The 12,577-nt window shown below is 37.6% G+C and overlaps 2 protein-coding genes and 1 pseudogene across 8 annotated transcripts in view; 1 reads left to right on the forward strand and 2 right to left on the reverse strand.

Annotated features, from left to right (window-relative positions):
• Window positions 1-8,433, reverse strand: part of LOC100153750 (disintegrin and metalloproteinase domain-containing protein 25) — a 38,111-nt gene extending 29,678 nt beyond the window's left edge. Inside the window, exons 1-2 of the mRNA XM_084997694.1 lie at window positions 8,284-8,433; window positions 2,188-2,324 (exon numbers count right to left, since the gene is read on the reverse strand). The gene's annotated coding sequence lies outside the window, so the exon portion shown is untranslated. The remainder of the gene's footprint in view (window positions 1-2,187; window positions 2,325-8,283) is intronic.
• GLRA3 (glycine receptor alpha 3) overlaps window positions 1-12,577 on the forward strand; it is a 488,702-nt gene that overhangs the window by 213,293 nt on the left and 262,832 nt on the right. Inside the window, exon 1 of one of the 7 annotated variants that reach the window (XM_084997699.1) lies at window positions 8,471-8,876. The exons of 5 other annotated variants lie outside the window; for them this stretch is intronic. The gene's annotated coding sequence lies outside the window, so the exon portion shown is untranslated. Of the gene's footprint in view, window positions 1-8,470; window positions 8,877-12,577 lie in introns of those variants that run through there. One more of the 7 variants, XM_084997705.1, reaches the window with a different exon arrangement.
• Window positions 984-3,126, reverse strand: LOC146396495 (disintegrin and metalloproteinase domain-containing protein 20-like; annotated as a pseudogene).

Below are 12,577 nucleotides of genomic sequence, written 5' to 3' on the forward strand. Positions count from 1 at the left end.
ATATATGGTAATAATATGCAGACTCACATTTTCTTGTCAGGGTGAGAGCTGTTAATGACCCAACTCTGACATGAACAGCAATAAAAAAATTTCCCAGATGACCTATCTCCCTCTAGTTTTTCCTTTTGGCAGAAACTAATAATAATGGAGGTGGCAAGGAAGAAATGCAATTTTTATGTTCCCATTCTCTGTCTTACATAGTACAAAGGGGAAGGATGTTGAAAATCATGGACTTGGAGAAGAGACTTGTGGTTGCCTGATGGGAGGGGGAGGGAGTGGGAGGGATCGGGAGCTTGGGCTTATCAGACACAACCTAGAATAGATTTATAAGGAGATCCTGCTGAATAGCATTGAGAACTATGTCTAGATACTCATGTCGCAACAGAAGAAAGGGTGGGGGAAAAAACTGTAACTGCAATGTATACATCTAAGGATGACCTGACCCCCTTGCTGTACAGTGGGAAAATAATAAAAAAAAAAAAAAAGAAAAAAAAAAAAAAGGGGGAAGGATGTTTGGAATTGAGAGATGGAAAAGTAAAAGTACACATGCATATACCCATACCCAAACACTCGTCATGAGCTGTGCCTTTGCTCAGGAAACACAGAGACTGCTTTTATGAAAAATTTACCATGAAATTGCTTAAAATAATGGAAAGTAAAGGTATCCTATGAATTAGCATGTTTAATTGTTTAATGGGTGATATTTATGGTCCAGAATAATGAAATATCTCTAGGGTTTTCTGTCAATGATCTGTTTCACATGCTGTAACATGTCTACTTTCAGGAAATGAAAATTTAAAACATGGGAAATTTCATAGGTACTGGGTTTCTTTTTTGAAATCATAAACGTTGACTTTCTTTTTATGATGCCTCCTTTTTGCCTTATGTGAAATCACAACGCACCTTTTACTTTTTTATGTGATGGCTCAACATTTTGCCCTTCTCTGTGAGATGAAGTCACAACATTCTCCTTTTTTTCTTGCTTAGCTGATCTTTTGTGTCCCATAAAGAAACAAAGTAACAGACATAATACTGAAACAAAAAAAGGGGCCAAGGAATAGCAGCAGATAACTCTTGCCTAGCACATTTTCCTTTCTGCCAGCTGGTGGGCCACTATCAACACTACCTCCACTGCCTTTTAGCAGGCATTTGGGTGGGTCTCACTTGGAGTTGCAGTGACAGTGATATCTGTTGTTGCAGACTCCGTTCATATTGCATGTCTCAGGTGAACAAGCATTTTGAAAATTGAGCATAATAACACACTTCCATTGGATGCAGACATGTCCTGCACCACACTTGGTACCATCTTTAACTTCACCAGTATCAGGTATGGTCATCCCCAAATGGTAGTCTGTACCCCAGCAGGTGGCTCCATTGAAGTGAGTCCAGTGCACAGTAGAATGATCTCTCAGGAGGGGAATTTCTGTCACATTCTCACACTGAAGCCTCCCACAGAGGATATCTGAGATGTTACATTGTACGTATTTAGTAGCCTTGAGACCACAGTTACCAAAACGGTCTCCTTGGGTGTTCACTGCCCTGTAGCAAATCTGTTTTGCACTCTTGGCTTCTTCGCCAAAGATTTTCCTACACTATTCATTGCAGTTATTGCATCTCTTTCCTAGCAGTAGCTGCTACCTGTGCAGGAGGTCCCATCCTGCATATACACATCTTCTGGACATTGATGCGATGTCCCATTGCACCATTCTGGAAGGGCCCATTCATTTTTCTCTTTTCTACACATGGATCCTGCTGGCAGCAAGTCACAGTTTTTGCAACAGAGGCCAAAAGTACAGACAGCCCCTGGTCTCAGAGTGCAGCCTAGTTGACAACAGGGATCCTTTGCACACTTAAACGAGGAACCACAGTCACACTCTTCTCCTTCTTCTACCACATTGTGTCCACAGCTTGTATACTTAAAGATATTCTCTGGATTTGGTGTAATGTGCAAACAACTTTTTTTTTGTAACAGTGTTCCAATATACAGCATAACTGTAGTTGCTAAATCAGAATTGCAGAGGCTTTCCTTGGAAACATTATGCACCTTTCACTCCCACATTTACAATTGTTGTCATCATGTAATATACCCAAATTATGACCAATCTCATGTGACACAATATATCCAAAATCATGCAAATTATCACCCAGAAAACTATCAACTCCACAATTATAATGTTGATCACCTACCGTTACAACATAGGCTAAGCCAAGATGGGGACCAAAATTCTCCTTGACAAAAATATGTGCAATATCATGGGGCAAGCGGGTATTAAAACTATTTTTCTTCCATTTTCAAAATTCATCCAAGAGTGCAGCTCTGTCACCTGTTGGGAAGAGGTTTTGTTCAGACCAGATCTCAATTCCAGTCAAAACCACATTAATATCCAGTAAAGCTAAGAAGCCACCTATTTCATTGGCAACAGTGCTTCATTCTGCACATTTGAGGTATTACTTTGTTGATGAAGATATTGATTGTGGTCTACAATCACTGCCAGTTCAAGAAAACGTCTGTGGGTCCACCAGCTTTCATACCCACTTTACATCAAAGTATGGTTAGCACTCTCTTGAAACTTTAGTTGTCGTGTTATTTCTTCCTCTGTTAATCCACATCTCCTGAGTGGAAATTCTGTCTCCTCTTTGTCCATCTTATATAGCAGATGTTCAAATGAGGTAGAAGGCCTTTTGGGCTTGATTTCATAAACAATATTATTTATCTTAAATATTCCTCGAAAGCCCCTCAGACATGTGCTGAGGGCAGCCAGGGATTCTGATACCCCTTCCACATAACCCTGATAGTAGCAGTCATTTTGGACAAAAGGGTAATCCTCCAGGAGAACACTCCATTTTGTGTAGGTGAACACTGGGAGGTGTGTAGAGAACAAAAGCTTGTTGGCCTTCATGTGGAGAACATGTCTCTGGCCTCCAAAACGCAGGCTGTAAGAGAGCCAGCTTGGCAGCTTCACTTCTCTGCCAGTGCCTCTTAACCTCAAGGGTATGACTACTTCTGGAGGACCATGGTGTTGGGAGTGCCCCACATAGGATGACCCAGAGTATCAGAAGCACCCCCACCCAGAATAGCAGGAGAGAGATCCTCACACGCTCCAGGGCCTCACGATCTGGAGCCATTGGTGAGAGCAAGAGTATGCAGGTCAGGTTGCATCACTGCTGCATCTTGTCCTTCTGAACTGGCTTTATGCAGCACTGACCTTTAATCTGTTTTCTGACAGAATCACACTACCAGAGCTGTAGCACTAAGACAAAAAGACCAGAGACAGGGTTGATTATTAGGAGCAAACCAAGACAGAGGGAAAAGAGAAAGGTATGGGTTAAAATGGATGATGTTTGGCTAAAGACATGGCTCAGCATACTGCAGTGCATTTGGTCTTAAGTAATAGTGAGTCAGCAGAGGGATACTGGGTGTCCAAAAGAACAGCGATTGGCATAGGTTGACACTTGTTGAACCTAGATGAAAGACACATGGTGGTTCAGTCATAGTGTTCTCTAAATATATAAAAGTGTGTGGACATTTCCATATAATTATATAAAACGAAAGGGTCTTAATGGAAAGGGGAACATATGTCCTGTTTTATTTATGTATATTGATTTGGTATAATTATCATTTTATAGTGATTCTTCTCAGTTTCCAATGATAAATTATTTCATCACATTATTTGGGAGAGATATATAAAAATATTCACATATATTGTTATTTTCTCTCATTCATTTAACTAATTACTTGCCCTACTTTCTTTCTGTTTTCCCTTTTTAATTTAATTCTGTTCAACTGTAAGGGTGAAGTATCAATTGGCTTATACATATATTAGTATGTTCACACAACAATAGGCAGTTTTTTACTTGAGATATGAAGACCATGGGTTATGGTGGATGTTGTTCAAATATGTTTATATTTGATTATACTCTTAGAAAGAACAACATTTTCAAATCCTCTGGAAATATGAAATTGAAGGAAATCAAATGAGATGGCAAAGTAAAAGTTAGAAATGGGAGTACAGTGGCCCTCTGTATCTATAATTTCCACTTCTCTTGATTAAACTGTGGACCAAAAATATGTAGAAAAAAAATTCCAGAGAGCTCTGAAAAGCAAAGCTTTAGCTAGCAGCACATAGGCAAATGTTTACATAACATTTACATTCTGTTTCAGACTCTATATAGCATTTACTTTGTATTAATTATTGCAAGTAATCTGGAGATGATTTGAAGTATAAAGGACTGCATAGTAGCTTATACGCAAATACTATACCATTTTACATAAGGGTCGTGAGCATCTGTGGATTTTGGTATCTGTGGGAGATATTTGGACCAATCCCCATGGATAACAAGGGACAACTATATACTGAAGGCAGAATAAATGCAGAAATGCAATGAAATTCAATCAATCATAAAAAGAGGGAGGAAAAGGTTGGAGAAGGTATTATCTTCCTACAAGGGCAAAAACATCTAAGTTCCCTTATTTTTAGAATTACAAGGCAACCAACTCCGAAGTTCAACCTTCCCTTGTACATACTTCTTAAAAAGAACATTATCCTATGTGAAAATACATTTATAAAAATTTTATGAGATTAGTAGAAACATACTATCACACATTTGTGAAAATAAGAAATCTGGTGCTAACACAGTGCCTGTCAACACTGATACTTTACATTCTTCCTTGAATAATGTATTAATAAACTACATAATGTGCAGACATTGTTCTGCACACTTAGGAAACATAAAGGAGTAAAACTTAAATAATTTGATGCTTCTGACTACAAATTTGGACAGAGTGATGGGCAAAATTAAACGTTGGGTATTTTTAAAATTGCATTCAACATTTTATGTATAAAATGCCTATTTTTATTTATCTACTGAATATCAACAGTCTGCATCAAATCATTAAAGTACTGACAGTGCTTAAAGTAATGACATCAAGAACCTCCAGACAAGTTGAAAAAACTGAAGAAAGTGAAGTCAGCTATGAGAAATGTACAACACACTGAGCGAATGCAGATTCCATAGTAGGTCATACAAAATGAAAATCGCCTAATTCAGGACCTATCATCTCCTGGACCATGTACCAATTTCTGCTCATTTTAGGGAAAAAAACCCTCTTGGTTCTACATAACTTTGACCTTTTTTCTGGAATCCATTTTCTGTCCCTTTCGGATTCTTACTTTCATGGAAAGGAAAGATTTACTCACACTTTTATCCTTATTCCTACTTAATTCTGTTAAACCTATCTGTCAGCAGCATGAAGCCCAGTAGAGAGGAAGAATTTCCCCCATATGCCATGCAGACTAGACCTCTGGTTACAGTTTGCTTGGATTACCTAAACCACTTTCAATCCACTGAACAAGTAGCCATCTCATTACACCATTATTTTATTTTTTTAATTTTTTTTTGCAGAGTTTAGTCTTTATTATTATTTTTTCTTTTTAGGGCTGCACCTGTGGCATATGGAGGTTCCCAGGCTAGGAGTGTAATCGGAGCTATAGCTGCTGGCCTATGCCACAGCCCCAGCAACGCGGGATCCTTAACCCACTGAGTGAGACCAGGGATTGAACCTGCATCTTCATAGATCCTAGTCAGATTCTTTAACCACTGAGCCACAACAGGAACTCTTCATTACATCATTATTTATCTTTCTTTCCTACTCTTTCATGAACTTCCAGTCAATCCTACCAAAACCTAAAAATGTGGGCATCTGATTTACTAATTTACTCTCCACCAGTTGTTAACAGACCTCAAGTCCCCTTCAAGGAGATTAAACCCCAAAGCCTCTGGCCATGTCTCATTGTAATGCCCCTTGCCCCACCTTGAGCAACCTGGGCTGCTCATTCCCTGCTAGGGAAGGAATGTTGCTCACTCCTAATGCTGCCTCTATATAACCCATTCCGCATGCAAATAAGGCATTCTGCCTGAAACCAATCAGAAGATCAAATATGCTCCATACAGAGATCAGGCAACACTGAGCCCTTACTAATGGTATAGGGGGCTGCAGTGGGAGAAATCAGGTTTGCACTCAGGTCTGCAGCGTGGGGATATAAAAACAATTGTAAAGTGAGGTAGGCCCTCTTTTTAACCCCCTCCAGTGCACTGAGAATGTACTTCCTTTCGCTTCAATAAATTTGTAAAACGCCCACCGTTTCAATGCTTTGCTCTGGCCAGGCAGGGACCAGGGAAACTGCAAATCTATTTTTCTGGAACAAATTCTATCCCAGTAATTTTAGCCATATCTTCTTATAAGCAAGCATGTGGACAACCCATACAACACTCATTTTATTTTACCTTTACAACTATTTTCAACAACTTTTAGCCATTCACCGCTGTCCGTGAACTCTCTCTTATTAGCACCCATGACAGTTTTCATGCATACATATATAAAATTAATCGTAATTATTAATAATTTTCTCTTCAAATTAATAAAGGAATTAAATATTCATTCTATAATTTCCCCCACATTTTAGGTTCAGTCCATCCATCTTCACAGCCTAGCTCTAGACTCCATTAGTTCAACCACTGTCACCTAAAATCCTCAGCTCAAACTAGATTTATCCTTTTTGTTTGCTTTCCCCAGTCCTACAACAAACTGCCAGCACTGCTGGGAAAATAAAAGTATTTATTTTTATTTTCCCAGCAGTGTTGGGAAACACTTTTAGAGGAATGTGTAAAAGGTGGAAACTACAAATTGGAATGACATAGCCTGATACTTTAAAGAATGAAATCTTGAACAAATATTTTATTTCAACACTTTGTGCTTATAATGATTTGATCTTTGTTGTCCACAATTTCCTTAGCTTTCCTCTTCCAAATTACTTCATTAATACATCGGGCCCTCAGTTGAAAACTACATTATCTTTGTTTTCTCAAATTGTTACTATTAAATTTCAAAAATGTTTGAGTTCCCATCGTGGCTCAGCAGTTAATGAGCCTGACTAGCGTCCATGAGAATGCGGGTTTGATCCCTGGCCTTGCTCAGCGGGTTAAGGATCTGGCATTGCTGTGGTGAGGGTAGCAGTCATGGCTCAGATCCCACATTGCTGTGGCTGTGGCGTAGGCTGGCAGCTACAGCTCCAAATGGACCCTTAGCCTGGGAACTTCCAAGTGCTGCAGGTGTGGCCCTAAAAGACAAAAAGACAAAATAAATAAATAAATAAATTTCAGAAGTGTTAGTTTCAACTGTAATTCCAAGAATTCTCCATTTTTGTGGTATTTAATACAGGATCTGGTCTTTTTCTTTGTCTTGGCTTTATTGTTGCAAATTATTTGATCAGAGACCCGTTTCGGGCCAAATTTCATCATCACCATTAAAGTGACCTGAGTTCCTAGGATACTTGGGTATGTTTCTAGTACTAAATGGGAGGAATAGTTCACAAAATGTTAAGAGCCTGCAAGCAAAAATCAAGGTCACTAAATGAAATTTTTGAAGCCAATACCTCTAAAACGTGCATATAATCCCAGTATGCTGATTTACTCTCCATGTCTCTCTTGATATATGTTTAGCAATTGTTATGAATTGTTGTGATAAAAATAAAGAATTATTTATGAGTAATAGGGTACTGTTGAGAGTGAACTTAAACAGTATGCTAGTATCAGAATTTATTTCTAAGATCTCAGCTTGCAAGCAGATAATAGGAAAACAAACTCCAAAGAATATTCAAGAAATACTGCTTTTACCCCATTACATTGTTTTGTACAGTGACTGCAGAGGCTACACCTCCTGAGAGAATATAACAACATTTAGGACGTGCTATGAGACTTCCAAGTAGACTGTTATACATTATCTTTTATAAATTCTTTTTACCTCCCCACAGTTTCATCAAAGTCGTCAATCTGTACCCTAATTACCATGTCCTTTTCACTTATTTTTAGGTTAATTCACTGTTTTCCAGAATATGAATAACATAATTTTATGGCTCTTTACCAAGTAAACTAGAGTAGAATATGAAATATTAAATGTCTTAGTTCCTTCTCAAGATCTGAATATTTGGTAGAAACACGTGTGTGTGTGTGTGTGTTCAGATGTACACCAATGTTAGTGCTTCTGTCCTTTATAGTTAATTTTTTTTTTTTTTTTGTCTTTTCTAGGGCTGTGCTTGTGGCATATGGAGATTCCCAGGCTAGAGGCCTACACCGGAGCTACAGCAATGTGGGATCCGAGCTGCATCTGCGACCTACACCACAGCTTGCAGCCAGGGATCAAACCTGCAACCTCATGGTTCCTAGTGGATTCGTTAACCATTGAGCCACGATGAAAACTCCCAGTTAAATTTTTGAATGACTTACCAGATGAATTAGTAGTTCCCATAGTCCTTTCTAGCTCTAGCCATATTCATAGAATTTGTACTGCCCATTTCTATGAACAGAGTTTTTATTCCAGACCTCACATGACAAAGAGAAATCAAAGTCCCTTTCTGTGTTGCTTCTCATTTGATTAAATTCTAGATTTAGCTGCTTAGCAACAAGATTCTCCTAGTTCTACAGACCATGACAACTGGCTAAAGTCTCTCCTCACTGTGGCTTCACCATCTCCATCAAACCTTAATTCTAATTATTCTTCAATATGAAAAATATGGCTCTATTCCTTATCCTCAACCCCTAAGCTTCCAACATACAGTATAAGTACTTTATTTCAATAATATTGATCATAATGTTGCCCTGGTTCCACATTATTTTCTCAATATTGAGCCATAATGTGGAATACTTATAGAGGACCTTGTGTTCAAAAAGAAAGTTTGACCCTTCAGAAAATATTTTTAAAAGAATGCAGACATCAATAATCATCAGTAAATTTCATTGTAGGTCAGTGGATAACTTAGAGACATTTCATATCTGCACGTAAAAACAATTCATCTATTATGGAAAAATTGTTAAAAAAGGTAAGCTTAATTTAGAAGAAGAAAGAGTTGAGTAAAAAGCATTATGGCAATAAGTTTAATGGGTAAGTTGACTAGCTGGCATTTAAAAATTTATATAAGTTAACAGTAATTAGCAAGTTTACTGGGGTAAACCAAGGAAGTAAGATGAATTATTTATTATCTTTGAGAGTTTATGCATGGAACAGAGAGGAGGTTGGTTTTGTCTGCCGGTTTGGTGTCTGCTGGTGGCTCTTCGTTGCCTTTCCACCTTAGGAAAGTCATATCTGCTCCATTTCCAACATTAGAAAATTTTCACTTTCTCTCTTTCATCACAGCTACTTTTTTAAAGGACTAAATTTGTATATGACTTTGTTCACCTCTCTCTTTGTTTTCTAGAGCAGTAACAAAGTACTGCAAAATGAGTGATTTAACAGAAAGTTATTGCCTGACAGTTACGGAGCCCAGAAGTCTAGTATCAGTGTCTACAGGGCTTTACACTTTCTAAAGACACTAAGAAAAGGATTTATTCTAGGCTTCTCTCCTAGGTTCTGGTAATTCCTTGCCACATGATTTGGTTTTCATATAATGCTCTGTCCTGGTCCAAAATTGTTTCTTTAATTAGGATACTGGTCATATTAAATTAGGGACGCACCTTATTCCGGTGTGACTTCATCCTAATTGCTCTGCAATGATACAATTTCAAAATAACAGTTTTTGAGGTACCAGCAGTTATATTTCAATGTATGAATTTTAGTGAATTCTGTTCAATTCATCATGATCTCTTTGGCTTAATTTAATGGCTAGCTAGTGACTTTTAATTACCTTGTTATTAGATAGTGGACAAGAAATAAATGTAGGAAAATGTCAGTCCATATTTGTTACGAAAATGTTGTATTGGAGTTCCCACTGTGGTGCAGCAGGTTAAGGGTCCAACATTGCTGCAGCTGTGGCATATGTTGCAACTGTGGCTTGGTTTTGATCCCTGGTCTGGGAATTTCCATATCTTGTGGGTGTGGCCCCCCAGTTTTTTTTTACCATACAAATTTTCTATATGGTGGTCATAACTAGAATAAGGATTTGCTTGATCAACTTTAGTTAACTAAATACCTTTCTTTCAGTATTGATAATTGACTGTTTCATCTTTTAAAAATGTTTAATTCTCGCATAAAATATGTGTTACTTATTCCAATGGTCTGAGTGTTTTTGTTCTCTCAAGTTTGTTTGTTGAAATCCTTGCCCACAAAGATGAGATAATAGCAGGGGGGCACTTTGGGAGGCTATTATGCCTTGGAGGTGGACCCTCATTAACAGGATTAGTGTTCTGATAAATGAGATCTCTGTAGAAGTCCTTCTGCCATTTGAGTATATAAGAAGTCTGGGGCCTGGAAGAGGGCACTACCTCAACTATCCTAGCATCTTGATCACTGACTTCCAGCCCCCAGAATTGTGATCAATAAGTTTCCACTGTCTATAAGCCACCAATTCTCTGGTATATTATTACAACAACTCAAGACAGCCTAAACGGCCTAAGAGAGTTGTTGTATGAATTTTGTGTTAGCTAATCAGTAAATAGTCGAGAACTATCTTATCATTTAGATCTTATTTTGGCCAATTAGTTTATATTTGTCTATTGGGTTTCAATTTTAAGTTGTTTTATCTATATAGACCATAGTCACAGAAATTATCACATATCCTAGTTTAGAAACCTTGGAGCAGTGTAAAATCTCTAATGCATAGATAAAATATGTTACCACATTTAACTCCCAATAAATTATGATCATCTGATGGGGGATATTTTCAGCCCTTGGAAAAACATCTGTTCATCTACAAAACACCTATTCATTGAAAAGCCAGGAAGCAAAGAAGTTTATTTTGGGAGGCTCATATTGAAGACATAAAAATGTTTGAGAATGGTAACCTTAGAAATAACTTATTTGCATTTAATCAGTCTGATTGTGGAGGAAAAATTGATTTGGGAGAAGTTAAACAATTATGAAATGGTATGTATGTTGTCATGAGATAACTGAATCCTCATTTATTTTATTGGCTTCATGACTTTCTATTTTATGATATCTCTTGGGTTTCATTGAGGACCTGGGTTGATAGCCATCAAACAATTTTTAAAGGACTTAGTGTCTACTGAAAGCATGCCAAGATTTTGAGACTGATACTATTCTAGGAGTCAATGAAAGTAGATAATAATTTGAACAGATGGGATGAAGTGAGAAACATTGCGATTATTAGAGGCAAGTTAGGAGGAAAAAAACTAAATTCATTTTAGCTTGGGATGCTGTATATAACATGTTGCCATAGAATGGGTGATTTAAACAACAGACTTTTATTTCTCACAATTCTGGAGGCTGGGAAATCCAAGATCAAGGTTCCAGGAGATTTGACTCTTGTTGAGGGTACTCTTCTTGCCAAAGGAGGGCTACATTCTGCCTCTGCCTTCGCTTGGTGGAGATAGGAAGCTCTGGTATCTCTTTTCCTTCTAGTAAGGGCGCTAATCCCAACAAGGCAGCTGTACCCTCAGGACTTTATCTAATGCTATTTACTTCCCAGAACTCCACTTCTTGATGGGATTGAGGACACAAACAAATAAATTTGGGGGGACGAAAGCATTCACTCCATGACAAATTTACTGAAAAGGGAGTGATTTTAAAAGAGACAGAATGAAGTGAAATATCTTGTTTGCAGCTGGTATACATCAGGCAACAATAGTCCTTGATTGCTTGAGTTTCAGGATGAAGCAGTCTTCTCAGATCGTCTAGTTAGTGTGCCTCTGCATCAGTTCTCCAATGGGATTGGATGTCCAAGTTTTATCATTGAAAACAAATTACATGAAGTATGAATTGAGTATGTATATATGGTAATTTAAATAGTGTTCATGCTTAAGTCAATATAGAATGATAATTTAAGGCACAGTTCTAAGAATGACATTTTATTTTATTTTTTAATTTTTTAAAACGAATTTTATTTTTTTTCCATTATAGCTGGTTTACAGTGTGCTGTCAGTTTTCTACTGTGCAGCAAAGTGACCCAGTCACACATACATATGTACATTCTTTTTCTCACATTATCCTCCATCATGCTCCATCATAAGTGACTAGAAATAGTTCCCAGTGCTATACAGCAGGATCTCATTGCTTATCCATTCCAAAGGCAATAGTTTGCATCTGTTAAGCCCAGATTCCCAATCTATCCCACTCTTTCCCCCTCCCCCTTGGCAACCACAACTCTATTCCCCATATCTATGAGTTTCTTTTCTGTGGAAAGGTTCATTTGTGCTGTATATTAGATTCCAGATATAGGTGATATCACATGGTACTTGTCTTTCTCTTTCTGACTTACTTCAATTAGTATGGGAATCTCTGGTTCCATCCATGCTGCTGCAAATGGCATTATTTCATTCTTTTTTATGGCTGAGTAGTATTCCATTGTGTATATATACCACATCTTCTTAATCCATTCATCTGTCATGGAAGAATGACATTTTAGATGTGTCCTTCAGTATATTTACTCAATCTCCTATTTATGTAAAATAGAGACTTATATCCAGTAATGTATGTCTTTTTTGTAAATAAAACCTCCTTGGGTATATGACTATGAAAATACATTAGTTTTCTGACAGGGTCTGACAAGATCAGAATATACCAAGGTGGAGTCTGTCATGAGAAGAGTCAAATGAGGAAAGTGGGTATTTTTGTAAGAATTTCATATGA

This window comes from Sus scrofa, chromosome 14 (assembly GCF_054392235.1).
Source record: "Sus scrofa isolate SSC_HxYL_T2T_F1_AM1 chromosome 14, Sscrofa_HxYL_maternal_Yorkshire_Landrace_v2.0, whole genome shotgun sequence".
Classification (NCBI taxonomy): domain Eukaryota; kingdom Metazoa; phylum Chordata; class Mammalia; order Artiodactyla; family Suidae; genus Sus; species Sus scrofa.